The sequence below is a fragment of the Anas acuta genome, chromosome 3, assembly GCF_963932015.1.
Source record: "Anas acuta chromosome 3, bAnaAcu1.1, whole genome shotgun sequence".
Taxonomy (NCBI): domain Eukaryota; kingdom Metazoa; phylum Chordata; class Aves; order Anseriformes; family Anatidae; genus Anas; species Anas acuta.
In genome coordinates, this window is record NC_088981.1 from 49,271,146 (window position 1) to 49,283,656 (window position 12,511).

A 12,511-nucleotide genomic window follows, 5' to 3' on the forward strand; every position below is an offset into this window, starting at 1 on the left:
TTAACTTACAGGCACACTAGGAAGTACAGAACAGGAAGCCACTACTTTGTGTCATTATTAAATCTCTTCACTTGTTCTCCTCACAAGGAGCTTTAAGAAAGCAAGGCTTCTAAAAGGTTAGCAGCAAGTACTCACTGCAATTCCAGTCTCTGATGAACAGCTCACATAAGCTTTTATTGAGGGGTATGACAGTTCTACAGATAGATTTGCCAGTCTGTCTGCTTTGAGGACCTGGAAGTCACCACCAGACTTCATGAGTGTCTACACATTTTAATTTATAAAAAATGATAAAAACTCCAAGACTGACTAGTAATCAAATATTTTATGCTTTCTATACGACTGTGGAGAGGGGGTGTCCCATGGCTATCTCAATACATCAAGTACAGAACAGATTTATAAATCAAGAACTCTTATACGACTAAATCCAGGGGTACATTTAAAAGACTGCTGGCATTTGCAAAACTTTCTGAATGGTTACTGTAAACCATGGGGAATATGAGTGTTATCTTTCCTTCCTTCCTTCCTTCCTTCCTTCCTTCCTTCCTTCCTTCCTTCCTTCCTTCCTTCCTTCCTTCCTTCCTTCCTTCCTTCCTTCCTTCCTTCCTTCCTTCCTTCCTTCCTTCTTTTATAATAAGTTTACTGAGGAGGCAGAGGGGCAGACTTGTTGACCCATCTGTGGAAAATGGTAAATTTGGATTTGAGGACTATCAATGACAATGTACAATGACAATGACAATGACAATGACAATACTAAAAGCAGCCATCAGTCAAACCTAAAGAAACGGACTGATAAAATCAAAGCTAGGAAAAGAGCATGAAAGTCATTGATAAAGACTGAGAAAATTAGATTCATCCTGTAAAAAAAGAAAACTGGATTGGTTACTGAATAGGCAAACAGAGAGGCTGAGAAGTGATAGCTCTGAAACACGAGGACTGAAGAAGCTAGTGGCACATCAAGCTGAAGGAAGCATTTCCACTGCAAGAAAAGTCTGGCCAGAGGGAGCAATGAAGTGTGAGTAAGGGTTGATGGAAATCACACCTGCATTTAAAGACTCTACAGATCACCATCTTTATGAAAAGGAAAAACAAACAAACAACAACCAAAAAAATCTTAAAGGCTTTCTGAAAGCTCCAGAGTTAAAGACACTGCCCCAAAAGTTAGATGTATTGTGTTGGTTTAAGACACAGAATCTCATTTTAATGACTTAAGGAAAAGCAGCTCTCAGGGATCCAGTGCAGAATTTGAAATATATATATATATATAAACACATGTGCGTATGTGTGAAGGAGACTGTTTTAAAATCCTTTGAAGATCTACAAAGCAGTTCTGGTTTCATTAGGAGGAGTTTCTCCCAGCAGGCCTGTTACTTCTGCTTGCAGGTCTGACATCTCCTGACAACAAGCAGGCCTGGGACCATGACCAAGGGGGGCACAAGGCAAACACGGCAGGCAGAACAGAGACATATCTGCAGATAAACACCAGCCAAGCATAATGTTAGGGATCTTGCCATGAGAAGGCTGCTGCACACAGTGTCCCGAGAGCACCCCCAGCAGCCTTAAGTCAGCCACCGCTGTTTCCTATAGCCCTGAAGAGGTACTAGTAGAAGGGCCTGAATCACCACCTGAATTTTATGGTGCTGCTTTCACAGAGCCACTCCATCCCTCAGCATCTCAACTTGAGATGATGCTACTCTCCTTCCTCACTGGCACACTGCAGAGCTCTATTCATTAGCGTTGGTGGCCTGCCTTAAAATTCTTGACTGAAGTGGGCTGAAGGAGTAAAACACATTAGGTACAAAGCATGCAGATAATATTGATGCTCAGACAAAATATGCTTCAATAAAAGCTTAATAACTTACTAAGAGGCAATAAACCCAACTGTGACCTTAAATGCACTACTCCTGGTTAATTTACGATTCCTGGCAGGTTTCTACCTTGGAGAGACAATCAGCACATGCTATTTCAGAAGAGGGCTTTACAGATAAGCAAAATGAATATAATAGCCTCCTTAGCCAGCATAAATCAGCATCACTCCTGTGACTGCTGAGCCAGTTTACTCTGGCTGTGTACCTGGCCCCACTTTGCTTGGTGTGACCAAAATGAATGATTTCATTCACCTGCTGGAGGCTGTAGGTGCCAGGGCTTAGAGGGGTGGCTATGAGAGGCCTTTGGCTTCCTGGACAAATTTACATACTCAATTTCAGTCAGAAAGATTATGCCATGCTTGTAATCCTTTTCTGCATTAAAATAAATTCTTTGAATGAACCCTTGGGAATTGAGGGCACGGTGGCATTGTGATAGTTTGGAAAACTGCCATAATTACTTTTTCTATAAAAAGAATCTCCGCATCACACAGTGTGGAGCAAAGACTTTTTAAACAGATGAGAAAAATGGACCTGATTACAGTTGAAGGGTAGGCTTCCAAAGAGGTAAAGCTCTTGTTCCACTGAAATGCTCCTGCCCTGAGCTGAAAACTCCACATCCTACTTGCAGAGGTAGCTCACGGGCCTCTAACTGCCTCTGAATGGGCACAAAGGACAGAAATACTTCTCAGCATGCTACTGCACAGTGAGAGGTCACAAATAATTACAGGCCAACTTTGTAAACATACACAACTTATCTGGCAGGAAAATAACCTGAAAGCTTTTTAGCCTATTCGAGCTAGAAATAAAAGATAATTTTGTCAGTTGCCTCTTAACGTTTTTGGTTTGGGTTTTATATTCTGAGGAAATATTGAAAATTGTTATTTTATAATTGTTTTCTAGTTGTTGTTGTTTTTTTTTTTCAATATTTTATTTTCTTCTTCATTTCTATTGTTTTATTAATTTTAAAACTATAATTAAACTACTACAATTAAAATAGAGCCAAGCAAAAACAGTTCAGAAAAAATGTTCATTTTTCCATTCCCACATTTCATATATGTTCTTAATTTCCAAAGCAGAACTGCAACCCCCCCCCTCGTATTTTCCTCTCCCCCAAACCAAATTCTTCCTATCCCATGAACGTGCTTCAACATCCTTGTTTTTCAGAAGCTGTTTCATGAGCACGTTCTGGAGCCTCCCATCCCAGTGTCCTGCCCTCTTCCCACTCCTAGAAGATGCTTCTCACACTCAGACTACCTTAGCAACTTGCATTCACACTGTGAACTGGCTCAGACAACTAACCTGACTGGCCACAAATCATGTTTCAAGTCATTTTTTAAGCTATTTCAGCCCCATAGCTGATTCACTGAATGATGGCAGAAATGATTTCCCAACCCCAAAGGAAAAGTGAGTGGGAAGGGACCAAGCGGTACAACCTCTTCAGTAGCAACACTGATTTATGCCACCCTAAAGTGGTTTTCCAGCTAATTATGATAGAACAAATGATACACCAATATCAGGCTTTTCTTTTTTTTCTTTTATTTCTTTTTTCTTTTTTTTTTTTTTTCCATACTGACAATGCTAGTTTTTCAAGAAGGAAGATGAGGTCTTATCCCACTGTATGTTGCCTGTGCTCCTGCAATGCTGAAGGGCTTGGCATGGGCTGCATGGGAAAGGGGCCACCACAATCACCACATGCTGGGGCTTTCCTCCCCTTTCTTCTCAGATCCAGTAAACAAACGGTTACAGGGCAAACAGCTGATATGCTTAATTTTTTATGCTGAGCTAATTCTCATCCAAAACAACAAACTTTGTATACTATATGTACATTTCAACTGAGTAAAGACTTTAAATGGCAGAGCTGGGCTCACACTCCACAAGAAATTCCATGGAAGTCACGTTGGCATAAACTCAGTATTTAATCTGAATTGTAGCTATTGCTGTGAGCCAAGAATATCCAAATGTTACATATTCTGCTCCAAATTCTTCCTAATATCAGTTGAAAATTTCATACTATTTTCCAGAAAAACATATTTTAATCACCATAATTTGATCAAATGCAGGAATACACCACAAAAAGGAAAAATATCCTCTGGACTTCATGGCCCAGCAGGCAAATGAGCAGGATGATATTTTTACTGTGAAGTAATGTGCACACCTACAGCACAAATATTTTTTATCAAGTATCAAATTATCATGAAGGTGATAGCAGGGAAAATATGTTGTATAACCTCTTGCAATCAGTGAGACAAATTCCAACATAAGGTAAAAAAGGGATGAGAATTCTCTGTTTCCCCTCAAGGCTGATTTTCTGCTCTTTTCCAAATGGAAAGGAGCAGGTGGAAAAGAGTTCATTCAAAGAATAAAGAAAATTTGTGGAAACTCAGAATAAACACCACCATTTAAAAAAAATAATAATTCAATTCTGTGCCATAATGTATGAATAAATACAAATATTAGCAAGAGATGCTGTAATGCAGTACCAAACAGTTGTGTGGCAAGTTGTATTCATTACAGCATTGACAAAGAAAAATTATGGGGATGTTTTTACTTTTCACGTTGCTATAATTTTATTCAAGTCATTTATGTGAACTCATAGGGAAAAAAAGACTATTATGGGTTTTATTCAGCTTCTTACAAGTAAGGGGAGTTTCATTACTGTTATAATTACTGGCAACAGATGTGCCAGAAGAACAAGGGCAGTAATTGTGTATGTACATGTGTGTGTGTCCCTCCTTCAAATTTATTTTTACTGCATTTTTGTTTTTTTTTAGTAACACTAATAATTTCTTACATTGTAACCAAGCAGGTAAATACAATATATAAATAAAATTAAATTAAATAAATCAGATTTTTTTTTTCTTGTTGCAGGTAATAAAAGTAGTCATGAGAATGACCGAAGGAAAAAATTAAAGTCAGAAATTCAAAACACAGTCATGCAAATTCATCACAGTATGAAGTTCCTCGTGTCATTGGTAAGCAAGCTCAATAACTTGTTTAATGAACTCAGTCACAGATGGAGACTACACTGGAGACTTTTCAGAAGCAATTCTAAGTCCGTCTCAAAAAGTAACTGTGTCAGGCATTTGGGGACTGAAACTCACACAAGAACCCACCTTGAGAGGACAAAGAATTGATTGCAGGTGTCTGTGCCTCATGCAGCAGTTTGTCAGAGCAAAAGGAGTAGGGAAGGGAAAGGATGACTTGTGCCTGAAGTGGTACAATTTGTTGGTTCCTGCTGGTTTCATTCTGGGGAAAATAAAACAACCACTTCTCAGGCAGGGTCCTATACAGTGAGTTAAAGATAGGAGTAGGAAGAGAAAATAGACTGAGCTCCAGTCCTTTCTGCTAATAATCTGTGTGGCTTTTTTCTTTGATTGATTTTTTACGCTGCTTTGTTTTGTTTCTCTGTCTCTAACCCCTCTCAAAACAATGCATGCCAAGAGGAAGTCACCAACAGATCCTTACCCAAAATCCATGCAGAAGCCAGCAGCTAGCATCCGGACTGTCTGCCCAAAACATGAGGCAGTGTGGTGTGTCCTGCCCACGACAGGCTCCCGCGGACAGACTCCCACCCTCGGATCCCACCTGCCTGCCAGGCATCCGCCCCCAGAGCCTCTGTTTTCTGCTTTATCTCAGCACATGTTTGCAGTGGAGCTGACATTTTATGGGCTCTTGGCTCTAATGCTGGTTTAAGATCTTCAGCAGTCTGCAAAATACCCTCTCAAAGGCTTCAGGTCATTGATTTTCCAGGGCAATTTCCCTGTGCTCAGCTCAGCGCTCAAGTCCCACAACCCCACAGCCTGCTCTCCAGCCCCAGCAGCAAGTTTCTTTTCCTACTCATACATCAAGCATGTCCAGTTTCAATGGCAGGGCCAGAACCATGCCACCAGCCACATTTTGTGCAGGAGCTGGTCCCCTGCAGGGATGAGTTGTCAGCCACTCCATGAAATGCACTCTCAAGGGTCTCCCATGCCCCAGTCCAGGTTCACACAGAGGTTTGGGCAGAAGCTGGGTCAGCACTCTGCTGCATCCACTGCAGAGCTGCTGCTGTGCTGGGGACAGCCTTAGGTAATTGTGGCCACAGGCTTGGATCTAAATACCCACAGTCCACTGACATCTTGTTTTCAGGCACCTGCCTGAAACAAAAATCATTCAAAACAAAAACACAATTCTGAAGCCCAGATTCCCTGAATCCTGGCTCAGACATCCTTTCTAATAAATTTTAAAACAATGTTTTTATTGCTGCTGTTATTATTTGGAAAGTTTAATTTGATCCTCACAGTTTCCCTGAAACTTTCACATCATTCAATCTATGAATTCTTTTTTGACAGGGAAATTGCAGTTGCTGTTTTGTTTTTCTTCTTGAGGGAACAAGCTATGCTCTTTTTTTTTTTTTTTTTCTCTTTTTTTTTTTGATGTTGATAAGGACATTTCACGTATCACTAGTGATGCAGGCCTGAAGCCCGGATCCAGCGCAGAGAAATAGCTCCAATCCTTCATACAGGATGAGGCTTCGGGTTAAAGAACACTCGACCAAATCACAGACTTGCCAGTAAAATTCCTTTTTCTGTGATTTTGCTGCAATGAAATAATCTTCTCCTGTTGAAAAAATATGATGAATGATAGGGTTATATTTATTCTAAATTGCATTTTATTTTATTTTATATGATGCAGCCATCAGCAAAATGAGGATCCAAGAGCTTCCGTGTTTAAAGCCAGAAGGAATTATTTGATCATCTAGTCTGGCTTCCTAAATATCATAGGCCATTAAGTTTCATGCTGGTATCTTATATTAAATCCAAAGGCTTTAGAAAAACTAAAGAATTGCAGGAGCTCGCATCTTTTGAAGAGATTAAACTGCATGTTGCAGGCAGAATACCAGAGAGACCAAGCTGGTGCCTGAGGACCCTGGAACAGCAGAGAGCTGATTAGGGGAAGGATGTTCCCAGAAAGTAAATAGTGCCCTCATCACCAAAGCAAGTACAAAGCATCTTTGTCAATCTTCCCTGGTCATTAAGCTGCATTTCTAGCCCCCAGCCTAAGTGGTCATGTCGGTGAGCAAGACAGCCTGTCCAAACACCAAGCATCAGCCCCAGGATGGAAGGGGTGTGCTATTTCCCCCTCACTCAAACCTTGCACAGGAGGGCTGGGTCTGATCCAACACATGCAGCACCTGTCCCTAGCCTCCAGCAAAGGGAAAATTTGGTCTAGACTGGGCTGTACAAGTATTAAGGAAATATTCCCCCCATGTCCTGATACAAAACTGTCAGGAAGGTTTGAGTAACAAAACCAGGAGTATACTGAGCATGTTGTGGGCAAAGTAAGCAACCTGTATCAGCAAAACAAAGGGCAATGGGGCCATACAGTCATGCTGACTTGAGAAACAAAGACACCTCCAGCGCAATCAGCCCAGCACTCCCACAGAGTCTATAGCATTTTGCTAAGACACAGCATTAAAGCCTCCCTTTTAAGAAAGGTTTCTAGGTGATCCTTTTGCTGAAGGGAAATCAAGTTTGCATGGAGAAAATCAATTGAAAGAATTGACTGCAGTTCCTTAGTGGTGCTGGCTGGTAGTAAGAGCTCTGGAGCCGCCTGACACAATCCTATGAGTACCCAGCCCCCTCCATCCTGCTGGCAGCATAATCCTCCAGGTATAACTCTCCAAGGGCGGTGAACTTGGTGTTCAGGTCATGTTATTAAAAAAAAATAATAAAAAAAAATCTTTTTCATATTCACAGCTTTTGTCATCTCCATAATTATACAAGTTTAAACGATAAATCTGAATATATTTGACAATCAGCCACCAGAGGGTATGGAATATCATAAATTGAGTGGGAATATGTACAGGAGAGTTATCCCTTAGTGAAGACAGCAGAGGAATGAGCATCTTGTTTAAGTACCCAAAACAGCCACCAACAAATTGTGTGTTTGTCAGATATTCATTGGCTCCATCCTGCTATAGGCTTCAAAAACCTAGCATGAAACTGTGCTTTACATTTTAGTCACTGCTAAGAAGTAGAAAGATCCCCCAAATCCAGAAGACGAATAAGGCATCAGAAAGGCAAACGATAACTAGATGGATATGGACAGACCTTCATTATAATCATCTCACAGTAAGGTGGCTGCATTCAAGAGAATTGCTCAAGGGAGGAACTTGAAGAGCTACTTTGTCATCTCACTGCATCAGGACCCATTTTCTTTGATTACAGCTACAGTAATGCTCTGCTGATTCAGGAACTCTCAATGTATTTCTTAAGTGCTATTTTTTGATTATTGAGCAAGGATAAAGTAAACAGTGAATGCTCTTGGAGTATCAAAGACATTCTTCCAGATGATAAGTGAGCAGGAGTCACACAAGTCTAGCAGGTACCCATAGGGTGCATAAAGTAAAATATTCCATACTGTTTTGAATGTCCCATTGTCATCAAGGGATCTTCATGCACATTTGCAGTTGGTCATCAGCCACTTTTCTTGCTGTCTTAAAGAGCATTATCCCATGTGAAAGCAAAATACAGCAGGATTCAAGTTTGTGAAAGAGCAAAGGAGCAAATTCTCTACCTGATATATTGAATATCCTGGGTCTTTACCCAATTAATTTCACAGAGCTGGAAGGGTGTAGTTTATGCTAGGGGCAAAGTGACCTTAACACATCTTATCAGTATCTCTGCAGAGATCAGACCTTCATTTGAACCCTTGGCTCATTTGTCAGCTTTGTGCATGTTAGAGGAGATGACTCTGGGCAGCTACCACAGTGGGCTGTGTTATCACGTGAATTCAGTCTTCAGGCTCCCTGAGCAACACGGTGCACTGCAACAAGGACGTGACTGGAATTTGGTTCAGCCTGCAAACAAATAAAAGCTAAATGTCATCTGGTGCTTCAGAATGAAAGAAAATAATTCCTTTGGACAGACTCATCTAATTTTATCAGCATTGACTTAAGTGGCAGGTCAGGGTGAAAGTCCTTTGAAATTTCTGTGTTAGAGCAGGAGAGATTTGCCAGTCAATACAGAAATAAACTCTACTCAAGATTTATCTTCTCTGACAGATTATTAGGATATGGAATCCGTAGGTGAAATTTCATGGCTTGCATTACACAGGAGGTCAGACTAGATTATGATAATGTCTCTTCTGAACCAAAGAAATATCCATTACTGTTATCAAAGAGGAGAACATGTTGTCTTAATGCTGACCAAAAAAAGGAAGAAAAAAAAAAAAAAAAGAAAGATGAAATTAATGAAGGAAAGAATACTGCATTAAGAGTGTAACATATAATTTGTTTAATATCTTTAATGATATTTCTCTACTCTCACCAGATTTTGTCTCTGTTTTACAAGAGAAGAAAACACCACAGTCTTTTTCCCCCCACACAGGCTCTGTTTCCACATAAAGCAAAGAGTGACTGCAGCTCCGCACAGCTAGGGTGAAAGGGCTGGGATTGCAGTTTGAAAACTCATAAGCCAGTAAAGCTATTTTAGTTGTAACTTATATGAAAAAGAACAGATTTGAACAGCTGTTTACACTCTATAAAACCTCTAAAAATCTTGTTCTATGTTTTGTCACAGCTATGTATATATATAATATCTTTTTATGTATAATAAATTTTATAAATTTAATCGATGCCTATTCAAAAATTTTCTGCACACAATGCAGGCAAATATTCTGTTTGATTTATTATTTGAGATTCTTTAGACATACCCATAATGGATCATTCTTGATATTTATACGCGTACACTTCATTGCAGGTTACACTCAGTATATATATATATATATATATATATAAATTCTGAATACTATTTCCTTTTCGTATGTGATCAAGGAATGACTAAACTATTCCTAATCTGCTACTGTGAAATCGGCTAAACAGTTGCCTCTGTTGTACAGTAGATGAAGAATGCCAATAGAGGAATGCAGGATTTTTGTTTGTTTGTTTGTTTGTTTCAGTTATGTTACCATAACCTCCTCCTACCTGTTAGTAAATGAAAAAAAAAAAAAAAACTCAAATTCTGAAACAGAGCTGGCTTGCCATGCATAAGCATCCATCCATAATGCCGTCCATAATGCATCCATCCTCACTTACTGGCTCCAGGTGCATTCAAACTCAACTGGGGAGTCCTTGAGCCTGCAGTATTGACAAAACTGACTTGCTACCTTAATAACAGAACTAGTGAAAATTGAACTTTTCTGCAAACAAATGATTTTCATCTTAACTTTTTTTAGATTTTCTATGTTGTTAGTGAGCTACCGAAAGCTTGAGAAACATCACTTTTTGTGTGTCAAGAAGAAAAAAAATATTACTTTCAGAGATCCATCTTCCATGTTCCTAGCTGGCAGTAACAGCTAGGACTGCAATAGCATAGCTTGGATTTGTAGGATAAAGACTCCATTCTACAGGCAGTGAATGAAAAAAATAGGTATTAAAATAGCACATGTAAAGCAATAACACATTTTTACCCTGTTCAAAGAGAGAGATCAAGAACATAAAACCAAGCCTTTGTAATTCTGGGCTTTGTAATTCAAACAATTCTTTGTAATTCACAAGAATTCTTTGTAATTCACAAGAGACAGCTTACTGTGGTCCATATAGCATCCCTGTCACATGTTGATCACCTTAGGCACTGAGGCAAATCTCACCAAACTTCAGATCCATAAGAAGAGATCAGAAGCTACTAGCAGAGTTTTGCACAGGAAATCAAACCACCTTCCCATTCTCATCTGCAAAATCAAGCTATGCATCAAAGCAATCCTTCTTACTCCCTCCAGGTACCCAGCAGAAGCCTCAAAGCAATGGATAAGGAACAGTGGTTGTAACAGGACAGACACTCCCAGAGCAGGCTCAGATCCAGCCACAGTCTGAGGAGCTCAAAGCCAATTCTGTGAGCACAGCTCAGAAACGCTTGGGGTAAATTTAATGAGAGGTTTTCTTGATTAAAATTGGCAGCTGGTGACAAGTTCAGTGATTTTGAAGGGATGTATGATGAAGGAATATGCAAACAGCCTTAACAAGGATCTACTTGGATTTTTTGTGTGTCTCTGTCTGCACAACAACCCTGATTAGGTAAGGATAATAATAGTTATTTCTCTTCAAAGGTGTACATCTGAGCTGGGAGGTTTACATCCCTGCAACAGCACAGAATAATTAGGGTTAAGCATCAGTGCTTCCAAAACTGGGTCAGGTAGCTGTTTGTTTACTCTCATGCCATTAAAATCCTTGTGGAATATTGCTGCCAGGTTTTTGTTTGTTTGTTTGTTTGTTTCTTCTTTTATAAAAGCAGTAAAATATAGCACTGGTATCACAACCTTGGGTTGCCACTCATTTCAAAGGATCCATTGACTTCATAACCTCCAATAGAGACAAAAAAGTATCTTAACACGCTTCATTTTAGCTAAAGTGGAAAAGTAGCTAAAAAAGTGTCAGATATTATGTTCCTAAAATTGGAAATTAAGTCATTTGGACAAACTGTGAGACTCTTGTCTTGCTCCCTGGAAATCAGAAGACAAAATGTCAGCTATTTTCTCTAAAAAAGGAAAAACAGGCTAGATGCTAATTCTTGACTGCTACTGCTCACCAGGGATTGTTTTACTGCAGATGACTCACATGGCAGACATCTTTTATAAATACAGATTCTACGTTGTCTTTTAGCAGCATGTTGTCAAGGACCATGATCAAAATCATACCCTTATTTCTATTTTCAGGATTTATTATGCACCTGCAGTGTCCTTGGATTAACTTGCCTCTGCTCCAGAACAAGGTTTTGAAACCACTCAAGCAATAGTCCCAGACAGTTCACTTCACTTTACTGAACACAATGCAATCTGGGAGAATTGCAATCCTCCTCCAGTGCAAAATGAACAATAAGGATTAGACAGATTCAATCATGCTGTGTTTTTTTTTTTTTTTTTTTTTTTTCCCTTAAAACTGAAGCTCTCTCTGGTTTCCCAGTTCCATATTTGGAGCAATAAGAAAAAGTATAGGCAGCTGCACATGAAAACAAAGTCATGAGCTACTTTATTCTTTTGATTGTTGTTTTGCTTAGTCATTTCACATATTGTTGTGCTTACTACAGGATATTATGACAAGAAACTTCTTGTATAAGTCTCTGGGGAAGAAGAAACCTTTATACAAAACACATAACCCACAGAATGTGTATATTAATCCATGATAGGGTGTTACACACTTCTCACTCTAGCTCTTCCTCTCATAAAAATCTTGGTTTGCAGGAAGCTTAAAAGCAATCGGATTTGAGTATCAAACTGCAGAATGAGTCAGAAACACAGAATAGCTGCTCCCAAGATGGGTCTTGTGTTCCCCAGCTACATTTCACAAGATTAACATTTGAAAACTTTAGCACCTTGTACACCAAGAACAAAATAGGACATCACATATTGGATTGCTGTTGCTACAGGCATTAGATTCTGCATGAGTACTCACATAGCTGAAGACAGAAGGGATTCTTCCATTGTCCAAAGGACTCCTTTTAATATTTTGTTCATTTGAATGCTTTCCAGTGACAAGGTCTGCTCTCCTGTGGCACTGAGATCTGCTTATCAAAAGCCTGGGACAGAATCATAGAATCACAGAACGGTTTGAGGGCTTGAGTAGGAAGGGACCTTAAAGATCATCCAGTTCCACGTCCCTGCCATGGGCA